This window comes from Zootermopsis nevadensis, unplaced genomic scaffold, assembly GCF_977971745.1.
Source record: "Zootermopsis nevadensis isolate Lab colony 2312 unplaced genomic scaffold, Znev_1.0 Znev_ptg000003l, whole genome shotgun sequence".
Taxonomy (NCBI): Eukaryota; Metazoa; Arthropoda; class Insecta; order Blattodea; family Termopsidae; genus Zootermopsis; species Zootermopsis nevadensis.
The window spans coordinates 9,534,755-9,550,630 of record NW_028259135.1 but is presented as its reverse complement, the minus strand read 5'-3'; the positions used below and the strand labels follow the sequence as shown (position 1 = coordinate 9,550,630).

Genomic DNA, 15,876 nt, shown 5'->3' with positions numbered 1-15,876 from the left:
CACCCTGTATTTAAAGTAAATAAGCGTCGCTCGAAGCTCGTGTAAATAAATTTTAAATATCCGGTCTGTACCTCAATGAAAGCACAATTCGTCTCCGTGGCAACGATCAACTGGACAATGTTATCACGAGAAATAATTGCTGTTTATTTTGAGAATTATGCAGACTCAATTAGTACACCGTGTGGGGAATATTAAGGTACGTGATACAGACACTTACCGCGGTGTTTTAAATTATTAAACGCCTTACTCGAAACAGAAGCCTGGTACTCACCAACAGAAGGTGTTGGGTTCCCTACAGCTCGAGAAAGCCACGTGACCCTGTAGGGATTCCCCACTGGCTTCCGTTTTCACTTCGCAGAGACAGAAGCGACGCTGTGACGGATCGGCTGCCCAGATCATTACGCCATCCCCCATTACAGCTCTGCATTGTATTCCGACACTGAAACAACATCCAGAAATTATCCCTGCTTCCGGAAACGCAATATTAAAGCAAACTTTCAGCCAGTCATTTTAAACGGCTCTTTTAAACCATCTATTAATTTTGGGACTTAACATTTTTCTATCATCGTTTATTCACAGATTATATACAGGGTGTTTCTAAAAATACGCTACAGTTTTAACACACGGTATACTGTTGTTTACGCCATCTTGTTCACTGATGCTTTATGCTATTTCTACCAAGACTACTGAACTCAGAGATAACAAATGAATGGATGTTCGCTGCGTACTTGGTTAATTACATGCAACTACAACTCGAGAGTGTTCTTAGAAAGGCCATGTATGCGTTCTACTGATTCTACAAATGATGATGATGGTTATGAATTAGAAAGCGTCGCGTAAGCCGAGAAGGGCCGTTTGAACTTACGACCTCTAACACTTTGTTTATCGCATGTTAAACAGTGCAACGTTAAACAAAACAAATTAAAAGAGAATGATGGGATTATGTCATGGAAGGCTTCAGGCGCTGATGACAACGAAGCCAAAGACGTGGGTTGCCATGATCATATTTCAGCCTAGGGTGTACGTAAAAAGGCGAAGAAGGGCTTCGAGACTTAGCTGAGCCCTTCTCCACGTTACGTGAGCATCTGGGGATTGCGGGAATGAGGGATGAGGACCCCTCTGCCCCACGGTGCCCCGGCTATTAGAAAAACAAACTCCGGACCACCTAACCTCCAGCTGCTATTATCCCCTGGTGGTCCAAGGAGAGGATTGGAGAACAAGGAAAATAAATTGGTGGGAGGGGAGGGGGGAAAAGACCAGAAGCGCATGGAGCAGTCTGTCTGGATTCAGGTGCAGTGTCTGGCCAACAAATCCTCTGCACACTGCGTCAGCCACACACCGCCTCTCTTGCTGGTTACCTCCATCCATTCAATCCACTCACGAATCCACCAACATGTTTCTCACTGAAGATGACTGTCTTCTGGGTTGTAGCGCCGTGTAATCTGGTATATGTTAACCAGCGTTTCAGAGGTCCTTGCTGCCTACATCATCAGGGCGATGACTCACTCACTCATCGCCCTGATGATGAAGTCAGCAGGGACCTCCGAAACGTCAGTAAACTTCCATCAGACTACAACCCAGAAGACAGCCATCTTCGGACTGGCTGCCGTGATAACCTCTGTCTTATTGTTTATCATTGACCGATTTATTTACAAACACACACGCTCATTTCCTGTGGTCATTTACAAATTCAATTGACACGGGGGTCGAATTAGAAGAAAGTGGAAAGGCTGGTCACGCAAGGAGAATGGGAGACTGAGGAGGGGAAAATCAGTGATTCTGACGCGTTCAATTGCGTCACGTTCCAGCTTAATCTGCTACAAACCCAAGAGCGAGAGAAATAAAGAGGATGATCATTTCACCCTTCCCTGTGCTTCGATCACAAGACGGGCCACCACCCATCACCCCTAATTCAAACCCCTCCCACTCAGTTTCTGATCTCAACTGGCCCCTACAGATAAGCGTGACGGACATTGGCTATTATATTACGAGTAGATTAGTTTACAATACCATAAACTTTGGCCTACGTCTTCGGGGTGATGACACATTGGTCTAAACCGAATCTTACTTTTCTCACGCCCTGCTGCAGGTATAAGTAAATTAACACAGTAATCACATGCACTAGAGACCACAAAACTTAAAATTTGTATCATAATCGAACACGTACGTATGTATATATGTATGTGTGTGTGAGCTCACTTATGGAAGTAATAGTAGTGGAGTAATGTGGTTACAGAACTTATAAGGATATCTGATGTTCGTAATGCAAGCTTCCAGAATGGTATTTCTGAGTTTTCCCACTTGATGTCAGCACAGGTCATGACATCGACTTGCTGAAATCTCGTTAAAATTCACGTAATTTGTTGGTTTCCAAGGAAATAACTCAATCTCTCCTTGCTTCTTCTCCCACACTCGCGCTCTGCCTGGCATGTAACTTCCTCTATGATAAAATGTATTAGATATTACGACCACAAACTGTAAACATAAATTTACACATGTGACGAGCAGACAGATATTCAGAACGCTAAATTATTGCCACTATAAATGGAATTGCTATGGGAACAGAAGCAAATACAGTAAGCGATCCTTGTCAATATGACGTAGCACGCGACCCCCCACCTACAGTCAAAACAAAAATTTCAACGTCGATAACAAATAAGCGACTTGAGCACCATTCATATAATTATAAACGATTTTTAATAGCGTGCCAGCCTTAATAAATTCAAATTCTTTCCGATGTTCTGACTTTAAAATTTGCAGTTTATTAACGCCTTGAAGTCCTATATGTTCCATCTGCTTCAGTAATTAGTAGCTTTTCATTTTGTAGTTACATTTCGTATGATTCTCACTGTTAACAACGATTATTTCCTTAAACAGCGTTAACCAGTTGATCTTTTTAATGGTGAAGTGTCGTGTTTTCTTCGCGGTACGGACTGCTTTATTAAATATTATTCTGTAATTTTGCGTTTTGTAATCTGATAAAAATTGGCACATGTTTCAGATGCGCTTACTGCTTCCATCATCAGAGCGGTGAGTAAGCCGCACGCCTCTCAGACGTCGGCCAGCTTCTACCAGACTACACGGCACAACATACCAGAGGACAGCCATCTTCATATTAGTCGCCGTGAGAACCTGAAATCTCATCTGAAGCCGACTTATTGCGACTTTAAATTAAAATTGCATTCACGTTTGAAAAAAAACCCTAATGATCTTCAACCAGTTTAAAAATGTATGTAAGCTTCAACGTCGGATTTTAAAATAAATATTAATTTTAATTTGTGCTTAATAAAAGCGCCAGTGCAAATGAAGTTAAAAGGAACGTGGAAATTGAACGGAAGTAGTTTTAAAAGATTCTCTTACGTAAAAATATTGACCACGTTGTTCGTAGATCTTGCTAAAGAAGAAAGCTAAAATTGGGTTATATCTTTCGCTGGTTTCGTTCCTTCACCGAGAAAGAGAAAAAAAACTTTTTGAGAAATGTTCTATCCGGCATAATTCCTGTTAATGCGTACTCGCCTTCTTCATAATTTGGACAATAATAAAGTACCCAAGAACTTCTACCATCCTCAATTAAACTAAAATCAAAAAGAGGAAGAATGATACCTCTTTTTGTATCTTTAACGTTCAGTGTCTTCCCCCTTCCTTATTCCTTCATATTCTGTTATTTCAGTAGTTTGTTAGCGTTAGCGGTGCAAGATATACGACTTCAATTCTTCAGTAAATTCTCACGAATTTAGGTTGACAGAATTTCCGCTTTTCTTCTCTTGTGTGTTATTTCTTTTGTACTACACCACAAGGAAAATATTCTTTATAAGAAATAACATTAAAAACTGCGAAATTTAAGTATTTAGGCTCACGTAAACAGATAAATGCTATTGTACTTATCGATTAAAGACGTATCGATCTGTCACATAGTCGATAACTATCGATCTGTCCATATAGTCGATAACTAGGCATGTGCTTGAGTGAAGTGTCGAACACCAAAAAGACTATTTACAATAGATGACACTATAAATTCAATATGGAGAGCAGAACTTGGGTATGGAATACGTAAAATTTCGAAATGGCCTTTTCTCCTTAAAATCCACGACGGTTTTAACATTGCTTTACTGCTAAAACAAATTAATATTTAAAAACCTAACCTAACCTAACACTGCGGAAATCAAATATTACATAGTTGGGAAAAAGTCAGAGACAGATTAACTGTACATGTTGACGATAATGAAGATGGCTGTCTTCTGGGTTTTTGCGCCGTCTAGTCTGGTAGAAGGTTATTAACGTTTCAGATGTCCCTGCTGCCTTCACCATCGGTGGACCATAAAATAATTCACGTCTCTTTGAACTCGGCGTAATATTTCACTGTTCGTTATCTGCAAGAAATGAACACAAAGTCCAATGACGGACTCACAAACGTATTTGTAAACGCTGAGTGATGTAGGCATTAATACGCGCTTCCTGTCTTGTTTAACGATGTATTTACTGCGAAAAATATCATGTTTACACAACAGACGGACAGTTTATGAGGATATCACAATTAGTTGCAACAAGGTTAACTGTGCGGGGCTAACATCTGTGACACACGGCGCTTGCCAGCGGACCGGATACGGAAAGCATCAACATCGCTTTCGCGTGAAATTAACATGAAATGCAACATGGCTTCAATCAACTCACCAAAATCATAATAATATTCTCATTTGCAAACAGAACGAGATACAAAGTTGGGGGGCTAATAGGTGCCGGATTATTATGTTCGATAAGGCAAACCTCCCTCTTTTTCTACGGCCAGCTTAATCGGAGGGGAAGAGGGAGTAGAAAATTTTTCGTTCAACCTGAAGCAAAGTGGTACATGCGGGCAGTCGCAGAATATGACGTCATTTGCCCACGTAATTCGTAGAAATTTGTTGTGTAAAACATAACGCCACGGGCGAGAAGAACAAAAGAAAGTTTTGTTTTCATCGGCGGTTTACAACTAGAAAAAAAATATATATCCCTGGGCTAGCACAAAATGTCCAGTGAAAGACATGAAAGGGAGAAATTATTATTATTATTATTTGCTATGTTTGTGTTTTATTTACCGAAGTCGTGAGTACTTCAGAACACGCAGTTTATAAGTTGACCAGTTATATGATGATTAATAAATAATAAATCATAAAGTAAGTGGAGGGAAGAGGTCGTGGCCTAATTTAAGATATTATCACCGAATTTGCCTGGGAAAAAAATTATGAAAACCCACGAAAAACCTCAGTCTGTCTCGTCGACATAATTTTAATCCGGAACCATCCAAATAGGTGCCAGGTACGACAGGTACTCGGAGGTGTTCGTGTGTTACCACCAACATAAAATTAATCGTGTCTATGAATTTAGTGTGGATTGACTGTCTTAACGCCAAGGACTGGGTTCAGAATTCAATGGGTGCTACATGCCCGACTTATCGTATTTTCCTTGACTTCAGATTTTAATAGTAAGTGGTGAAGTGTAAGAATTTTGGGGCCCATTACTACGTAAGTTCCCGGTCGTCGAATGAGACAACTGCTCTCCAGGTAAGAATATTTTCCGCGTCCTGTTTCTTAGAAACACCCTCAGTCTCTCTTGCCTCGGGGTAAAACACCAATTTGAACATAACGACCCGACGTAAGAATTATACTGGGTTCGTAAATGCGCTTCTGACGAACACACCTCATTACGGCAGAACTTCTAAAAAGACTCTCCCGTTTCCCCAACTTTACACACACTACGATAAGTTAACAGAACATGACTTGCAACCAAAGAAAACTTCTGGGCATATTTTGCCCGGAAAGCAAAGTTATACGCGTTTTATTAAAGCAACTTTTACAGCGCCTGCAAAGTAGGCTACCTGCCTCCCTTGCGCAGCGGAGAATTTGCCGCACAAACAAGGGGCTAAAAACTGCGTTCAACGCATAAAACGAAAAAAAGACACATTCATAATCAAATGGAATTCGCGGTTACAAAATTATTTCTTGCGACTAGCGGGCAACACTGACTCTGATGTTTGTTTGCCACGAATAAAAAAAAATCCACGGTTGACAAATTTATGAAGGGAAAGTTGTTTCAATGAACAGAGGCCTAAGGTTTTGGAGGACAGAGAGATCAAGAGAATATTTGAAAGAGACTCAATTTAATATTATCCTACAGTCTACACTTAGGACTTTACAACAAAAAATGTGTACCCATTTTTTACTTCTCCAATGAGCGCTACAAAAGTCTTCAGGTAAAATTAATGTCTTAATGAAAAGATAAAGCACATCATAGTTGAATCCAGTTGTCAACTTTGCAACGTGCTCCTTTCAAATCTTCCTAGCTCCACATGTAGTGCAAAAAAAACAAAAAACAAGTTCCTTACTTTAAATCCAACAAAACACCGGACATCAGTGACACGTCTCATCACGTGACCTGATGACGTCCCCGACTAACCACCGCGGATACAATGGCGGTCATGTCATACCATATACATTCATTAGGCTCTCAGCTTGCAATTAATTAGGATAATATTGACTTCCCATCCATCTCTGTTATGTGTCGCAACTTGGGCTATCAAAGGCTTCCTTCTCGGGCGTTATGCAAATTGAATGTCACACTTATACGTCTGGTAATTACCGATCAGTTAAAAGTTACCTCCATTATCTTGATGACAATGCCAGGTATTTTCGAGCACATATCAGATAGATCCTTCAAAACATTAACTTTTTAACGCACAGTGGTAACCATATACACCACGTTCTTTAACGATGAATAACTCTGCATTTTGACCACACAAAATATGTTTTTCTCATATGATTTTCACAGTCAATAGCGATTATTTGCTTAAACAGCATTTACCAATTGACCGCTGTCATGGAGACGGTCGTATAATTTTTGATGTAAGAATTGGACTTTTAGGTACTATTTAAAAGGGGCTAAATGATGATGATATGACAAATCTAAAGTCTCTGTAACCGTTATTTCACGGCTTATTACGTGCTATATAATAATGAATAAGTTCTAAAAGCACTCAGCGTTGGCGAAGGGATTTTAACGTTATTAAGGATTAGTCCTTTGAGATTTTATTATGACAAACAAGATTCTGTTGCGAACATGTTACCACAAAAATTTTGCATGTCATGTTAGAACGATTCATCACTCGTATACTAAAAATGTAAAAAGAAAGTGTCTTTCTGCCACCATATTGTCATTTTAAAATGTCCTTAAAAATTAAGAATAATGTGAAAAATCTCTACTTGTATATCTTTATTAAATTGATGGATTTGTACTTCAGTTTTTTTTAATACCCTCATTGCTTCAAGAAACACGCGTGAAATGGTCTATTAGTCCATAAAGTGGAATGGGTACTCTGATCACCTTTGCAAAAATGGGTTTGTATCTACAGTAAACAAATGTCAGACCCCGATAACGCGCAGTAAAACGTAAATAACAAATTTGGAAAATATATTCAATTTCTTCTCCTCGCTATTCGTCTTACACACTGCGTTAAGAAAGTGTGTACTTACATTTTAACGCGTATGCATTGCTGAGAAACCACTAAATTTAGCGTGTTATGGGGATACAAAGTCTTTACCCACGCTTGTCTGGGTTTCAACGCCGTGTTGACTAAAAGGAAGACGTTTCGGATAAACATACTGCCTCCATCTTCAGGGCTAACTAATATCATGTTACTTATATTAAAACCAAACGCAATCTAACACACTTCGAGCAATTGAAAGGAGATTTCTACGTATGACAGCGTTAAATACGATGGTAAATAGAACATACAAACCGATAATGGGTGGATTACAATGGAAGTGGGGGTGTGTAGGGCAAACGGGTAGTTGATTCTACTTTACAACCTAAATGTAAGTTAAAAACCATACGTTCTACTTAATCAGCAGCGTGTGTTGTAGTACAGTGACACGTGTACTTGAAGTGATGACACAACGTGCTATGTCATTGCACAGATGTTTGGCATCTGATAGCCTGCCAGTCTCTGTCTTGTTGATAACAAGTGCATGGTTGGCAATGCACGTATATAATGAGCATGCTAATTGTGAGGTTTACGACTTTAGCCAACAGCCACCAAACATGGAAATTGTTTTAATCTTTACTTCTTTCGTTGAAACTATGAAGAATGACAGACATTCTTGTAATTAAATTGCTACAGTCATAAAACTAAACGTATGAGCACGCAATGAAACAGCTGTGAAAATTCGAGAATAATTAATTATAACGATGGAAGAAACAAATTTGACGCTATGATGTGTCAATATAAAAAAATATCCAACAGAAATTTTAATGAAAAAAAAATCGGTACAAAACTAATTAATGAGAAGAAGCTCTGAATATTAATGATGTAATGAATCTAAAACGAGAAATCACGACTCCACGTATCTTCCGATTAGGAAGCCACCGAATTTAAATTAAATTTAGTCGTAACAGTAACAAAAATAATATTTGCTCGGTGAGATAATTAGACATTTGACAGAGCAGCATTCAGGGACTGTCGTTAGGGACCCAAAGCAAGGGAGAGGCAACGGGTGGACCGCACCAAACCATAAACATACAGGACAGTTCAGGTCAGCTTGTAAACTACATGCACTGAACCACAGAACTAACCGACCTTTCCAGGCCGTCACCTAGGAAACGAGACGGCTTAAGCGGGAATGTGTTCGCCTGCTAGTCCCTGTAACACTCCAATTACTAACGACGCATATTTTAAAATATGTTATCATCAGATGCATTGGCCGTTGACACTGTAAATTTCAGAGCTCCAAAACATTAAATATCGCGAGTTACATTTCCGAAATTGAAAATTGTTGATCTTTTATATATATATATATATATATATATATATATATATATATATATACAGTTTCAAATCTATGAACGCGTGAAACTTTTACCGGAAGAATTATTAAAAGAATCTAATATTATGCAATTTTTTAATAAAAGAATGGTTGTCACGGTGATTCCGAAAAAAAAATTAATAATAGGAAAATTAGGACGTGTCTTACGCACGAACTAGTGTAACGGTTGCCGTGGTAATTTGTCTAAATGGATTTTTCACCTTAATGGATTTAAATGTGGAATAAAACAATTGCCGTGAACATCCCCGCCAGTTTTCAAGAAGCCATTTCCTCTCAAACATCTGTTTGAGGCATATTTGTTTACTGGCAACAAACTTGAGGATTATAAAACAGATCCGAAATGCAATAATGAATGAAATAGAAGCAGACAGATTTAAACGAGCGAAGGATACTAATGAACAACAAACATGGCAAATCAAATCCGCTTTGTTACACATTTTCAGACTTAGTGGATTTTAATACTATTACTTACTACACGTGCAAGGAAGATAATCAGAAACACACAGATGTTGCAAGAAGGTAACGGGATGCAACAATAACTTATTGTCTCTCCGATTGCAAAACTAACTTTTAATTTAATTACACTAATGACTTAAACATGAAGATTTCTATAACAGCTTGAAACATTCATATTCCTGGAAAGTTGAACTTTTCGCATTCAGACATTGTTATTTCATTTGCGAACGGAATGTCGTCGGGCTGTTGGTAACACTGAGCAGCGTTGTTAGACTTCCACTGCCTTCTAATCATGGAAGAGTACGTTCTGAGAACGTTGTAACAATCGGGGTTCTGTGAATTCTGAGTTTCTGGCGTCTTCCTCACTCACCGTCGGTCTGAATTCGCTCAAAACTTTGCTACGCGTCGCTTCAGAAATCTCAAGACTTACAACCGATTCAAAGTTCTGAAGGGGCAAAGAGTAGCACTTTTGCTGCGAGAGTCAACTAAACAAGAATGGAAATGAGCACTCCAACTGAGAGTACACAAAGTTTAGAAGGAATTTCTGCGTGGTTCTTTGTCCGTCAGGGCACACTGTATTTATTTATTGCAGCCACAAATATTTTTAACAGAGCTAATAAACGGTGTAGATTATGGGCATAACTTCATAAACTGTGTTGTTCAGAAAACAAGCAAGGAGCATAAATCTTTGTCACTTATAAATGTAAATAATTTCATTAACGTGTAAGACTTGAGGTTCTCACAGCGGTGAGTATGAAGATATCCGTCTTCTGGGTTATTGCGCTGCGCAATAACCCAGAAGACGGATATCTTCAATTTCATTAACCATACAAGACATCGAAATATGATTTCCATATTTTATGGAAACCTCTTTAAAGTAATGCGCCCAGTTTTTAGAACATTTATGTAATAGGATTTTTACCCGATAGAAAAAGAGGGGGTTTAGATGGGATTTCATTGGGCAGACGGGGTAAAATATACATTATGCAAATATATTACGAGTGCACACTTGCCTATACTAAATTTATTTAAAATCGGTTAAATGGTTTCAGAAACGAAACGAATGAACAGGGCATTCACATATGTTTCATTTGCGAACTTAAATAGAAAAATATGATCTTTGAAATACGAAGTGTTCAAATTCAATCCGATCTTAATTTCTCCAAGAGTATAATTGTGATTTGTTACTAATTTTCGAAACATTTTAACTTCGCAAAATTTTACAAGGACTATATTAGCTGTTCATGCATAACGGTTTCATTCTGCATTTTTATGGCCGTAAATGGCCATATACTTAGTTTTTAACTGCGGCCTGAATGTGAAAGTAATCAGTAACCTTCATTTTGTGTCGAGGTTCAGTATACATGGAGTTCTAACTCCACTCCCACATGGGTCTGCTTAGCGTGAGTCAACAAAATTACATTTACCTCCAAATGCTACGCGTTTAAATAAATGTGGTTAATATCTCTACCCTTATATGTAAAAGGATGTTTATAGTGAGAATCATAGTTCGTCTGAATAATATTTAAGAATCCAGTCCGTACCTCGAAGAAAACACAACTCTTCACCATTACACAGATCAACTGGTTAACGCTGTTTAAGAAAATAATAGGTCCGGAGATTAGCTCTATCTAGTGGGCCCAACTGTGTAGGAACCTGAAGACGGAGATAGAGTCCCATCTCCGAAACGTCGTTTTGCGTTTTATATTTACTAGACGATGGATAATATCCAAGGAAATTTTTATTCAAAATAATCGCTGTTTACAATGAGAATCATACGAAACACAAAAATAAACTCTGTGCTGGCGAAATGCTGAATGTTAAAGCAGATGGTGCGTACAGTTACCAGTGGGCTTTGAAGGGTTAATGTATCAACGACCTCCAAAATGGAATTTATTACTGCGGAATTGTACGCGGAGGCGCCCCCCAAAAAATCCACATCGCGCCAACTGCCCCCCCCCCCCTTCCGGCCGCTGACTTCAACGACATTCGTTCAGAGCAAACAGCGTCTCCCTGGCAACGATGACTCCAGGTCCCTTGTAGACGTTACCGTTAGCCATGATTCATCTCGGTGACTGTTAATTTTAAATTCATATTAGAATCGACTTTTAAATTAATCGTTTACTAACCTCCTTTGTGTCATTTCTCAAAAAAATGAAAACATCTCCATGACAACGATCAACTGGTTAACGCTGTTTAGGGCTAATAATCGATGTTTACACTGAGAATCACGTGACACACAGTGTGAGCGAAATGCAGCAATTACCACATGTTAGAAGCAGGTGGCTTACATTCTTACCACTCAGGTTTAAATGTTGTTTTTTCTTATTTAAGTTTCTCTTACCGGTCTTTAACGGAGCAGATTGCGCCGAAATTTCTCACAGCTACTGGGAGGTAGGCAAGCCGCAGCACATGGACACCATTACAGATCAATACGCGCTGACAGGTCCAGTCTTTGTGCCTGAATTGGCTCAGTTCCCGATGTTTTTCAGCGCCGTTAATCAGCGTTAACAACATCCAGAGTGATCACTCAGCTGGGGGTCGCGGGAGAGAGAAGCCACACACGAAAAAGATTGCGAGGTACAGTCACCTCGCTGTACGCGCCGTTGTCTAAACAGACAACGGAGGGAATTAGGGGAGCGCGGTCTTGGTGATTTATATAAGAAGCCCACAGCGTCGTGTCTCGTGATAACTAACCCACGTCATGTTCTGGATGAATCGTTCTTCAGAAGCAGATAGCACGCACCCGATGAAAATGATTTACTGGTAGAGAAGAAATGTTGAAATTTAAACGTCAATTATTTATCTTCGTCAATTTCTACCTTTATTTTCCCTTATATACTCACTTCCTTTCGACCATATTTCTTCCCATGCCCACCAATTTAAAAAAAATACATAAATATATCCACTCGTTTACGTAGTACGTTGTTTGAAAAGAGGGTCTCTACAAATATACGTAAAAATATATAAATGTATTGAATACACAATCGCGTTTCGGTAATAAGGGGTGAACAAACGACTTGGACAATATTAACACGAATCTCAAAGATGTAGTGTGTGATGGTGTGAACTGAATTCAACTTGTCGAGGATACTGCCCACTAGCGGGCTCTGGTAAACACGATAAGAAATCTTCTGATTTCATGGACGGCAGGAAATTTATTGACCAGCTGAGCGACTATAATCTTCACATGAACTCGCCTTCAAGGGCTCAGTCAGGCTGTTGAATGATTCTGGAAGTGTCCGTTTTATAAGAAGGACGAGCTCTCTCTCTCTCTCTCTCTCTCTATTTTTTTTTTTTTTAAAATTTAGAAACTTTCGTGAAACCGGTACGAACTTTGTAGGAGAGAAGCTCGTCGGTTATCTGTGGCTGTCTTCCAGAAACTTCTGCCTAAAATTTAACGAGTTGTAGATCTTGTTAAATCGAAAACTTCAGTCCCGAAACCTAGTGCTTTGTAGTCCAGAACTTACATAACGACGAAACATTTTTTTTAGATTTTGGTCCATTCAGATACTCCAGGGGAGATTTCCGAGTGCAATTTTTCCTCCGCTTTCTGTGCAATAGTAAGCAAACATTTCGATTTCCGTGTGTATAAAGACTAGTGTTAAAATCCCGTTGAAATTCAACGATAATAAAATCTTCCTGTTCTTTCATGCGGACCAATGGACCATAACACCGATTGTGACGCATCTATTTTATTCTTGTGGCTTAAAATTCCTTAACATGATTAATTTGTAATTAATTTTGAATCCTTTCTTAATCTCAGAGGGTAACTGCTGGTTTCGATCTCTGAAAACTCATTTCAGTCATCTCCACCCTTCTTTTGTTATTTTTCTTACAATCGAAACTTTTGATGCTTACGAAAGAGCTAGTCAACCCACGTTTTCCAGGATATTACTCAAACATAATTAAGAGTTATACCCTTAAGGTCCTTTCTATTCCACTCTTTGCCTTTTTCCACTCATCCCCAATCTAGAGCAAATAAATCGAGCCCAGACGCACCCACCACATTTATTTAAGATCCATTTTAATATTATCCTCCCATCTACGCCTATGTCTTCCGGGCTGATTACCTCAGAACAGTATCTCTCACAATTAAATTCACCGATGAAAAGAACTTATTTTATTCTGTATTAACTTATTTGCACTGTCCATGAGAGGTATAAGAATGATTAATTCTGCGGTAAAGGATTTTATCCTACTTTAAGATACTGTCTCAGTAAACGCCCAAAACAGATACAGAAAATTCATAAATGTCACAAATCATGGTAGATATGTACGGCTGAGATTCAAATATGTCAACAACAAATAAGAGTCAGCTTCATGACCGCTCTGCTAACCCGCTCGATCATCTTGAGGGAATCTATGACATATTCCAAGTTTCTAACGCTCACAAATGTTGCCATGACAACAAATATCAAATGGCCCTGGAAGATAAATGTTTAACACCACGAGGTTCCGTGAAAAACCTTCGAATGCTTCGTTGGCCCAGAAAGTTAATTTTGTTTCTTCGGAAACAAATCGCGTCCCATTGCTTGTTTCTCGCGTTTAAACTCGGGCGACACGCGACAACGAATCTGCGTGACTGCCATCCGAACTACTGTCTTTGACAAAGAGCGCCCTCTTCTCCAACTTGTCCTGCGTTACAAATTCGATATTTGTGCTCTGCTAGCAAACCAAAAATATTTAAAATGTAACAGACGGCGAGGGGTTGAAGGGGGGTGCTGTTTGAATGCACGAGGTGATTTGATTTCGTGCTGTCTATCAACCAAAGCATTTGTATTTTGGAGATGTGTTTTGTATATAATTACCAGACAGACACTTCTCACAAGGAAACGTAACGAGTTGTGCCAGCATTGTCCGTTTTTTTTTTTTTTTTTTTTTTTTTTTTTTTTTTTTTTTTGTATTTAGTATTCTGTCTGACGACAGGTCCATATGAACAGGATCCTTCCATCCTTTTCTCGGACTGGGACCTGTTCATATACGTTCTTGGCAGATGATCCAGAAGTGGTTTGCCATTGCCTTCTTCTGTGTGTGAATGGAGTAATTGTTGGGATGCCACGGAGAAACTGGGGAAGCCCCCGGAGGAAAACTCCGTGGTGCCTAGACCACGGCCTTGCTCAACACAAGTTATAAATTCGGGCCCGCCGGGAATCGAACCCGAGACCCCAGTCGTATTGGTTTACAAAGTGCCTCAGTGCAGAAAGAATTTTTAAAGGCTTTTCTCGACATAAACCTTCAAATCAAAACTCCTGTGACTCAATTTTTCATTCGATTTATCGAAGTAACACCTTCATAAAATCCTAAAACAAAACTGTAAAAACAAGATCTAGACCACGCAAAGATACAAGAGATCACGGACCATTCTGCTTTATCAATAAAGATACATTAACCTGTGAGACGTCGTTAAACACACGTCAGACTACACTGCACAACATCTGAGAAGATAATTTATCTTCATACTCGTCTCATGAGAACCTGAAATCTCGCCAAGATTATTTACATCTCGGGCAAAAATAGTACCCACTTGCTCAGTTACTGAAAGATGGACTAAGTCTTAGGGTCTCAGACGCATGCGTCCTAAGGTAGGCCATGTGAATACAAGGTGTAAGCCTATGTTCGGGGCAGATAAACCACGGGAGATAAGACGCAGGTTACAAACCCTACTCCCTCTGCATGTTCCAGGTGGATAAGTCGGCTTCAGCTGGACATTAAATTGAATAGGGAAGCCGAACAGACTTCAATGAAACCATGATACAAGCCACAAGTACAAAGTGTTGGTGGTGTGGCAAATAGGACAATTGGGTCTCAGCTACGCTCCAGTAACTTCAACAGAGATGTGGTATCCGCAATAACAAGTCAATCACGGAACATAACCGCCGTGCTTCAACGATCTCTAAGAATCAACCACATTTTCAAGTTAAGCGACACTGAGTTCGGTCAACGGAAATTTGGGTGACCGCGTGACGTAACATTCAAACACAGAATAAGCAACACTGTGTCAAGCCTGACTCCGCCCACTGCTCACATATTGGCACCCGAGATCTGTGAGCTGTTATGTCAACACTCAAGTAAATATATGTCGGCCATTTTGTCACTCATTAATGCGTCTCTGAAATGTCGCACTGTCATTCCGTACAGAGGCGTCTGATTACCAGGGAACACTTCACTATGTTGTTAGAATACACAGAAAGATACTATTAATGTTATACAGAGTGTCCATAAAGGCCCTAACTATTCTCTTCATATCAAAACAAATTTGGAGAATTAATATTGTAGAATAAAGAGATATATTTATTAATAAAATTTAAAACGGATGAGAGTATGAAGCTGGCTGTCTTCTGGACTGTAGCGCTGTGTAGTCTGATAGAAATTTACTAACGTTTCACATGTGTTTGCTGATTCTATCATCAGGGCTACCACTTATTTTCTTTGAGCACACACGCATATCAAAGCAAGTAAAGAAGAGGGGTGCAATTCCTACGAAAATAATAGCCGAAATTGTACCCCTCCCCACCCCCATTAAAAGTAGCGTCTCTTCTCTCTCTCTCTCTCTCTCTCTCAT

The 15,876-nt window shown here is 39.3% G+C and overlaps 1 protein-coding gene across 1 annotated transcript in view; it reads right to left on the bottom strand.

Annotated features, from left to right (window-relative positions):
• Window positions 1–15,876, bottom strand: part of LOC110838648 (uncharacterized) — a 108,279-nt gene that overhangs the window by 72,714 nt on the left and 19,689 nt on the right. The window contains exon 2 of the mRNA XM_022082017.2: window positions 272–439. The gene's annotated coding sequence lies outside the window, so the exon portion shown is untranslated. The remainder of the gene's footprint in view (window positions 1–271; window positions 440–15,876) is intronic.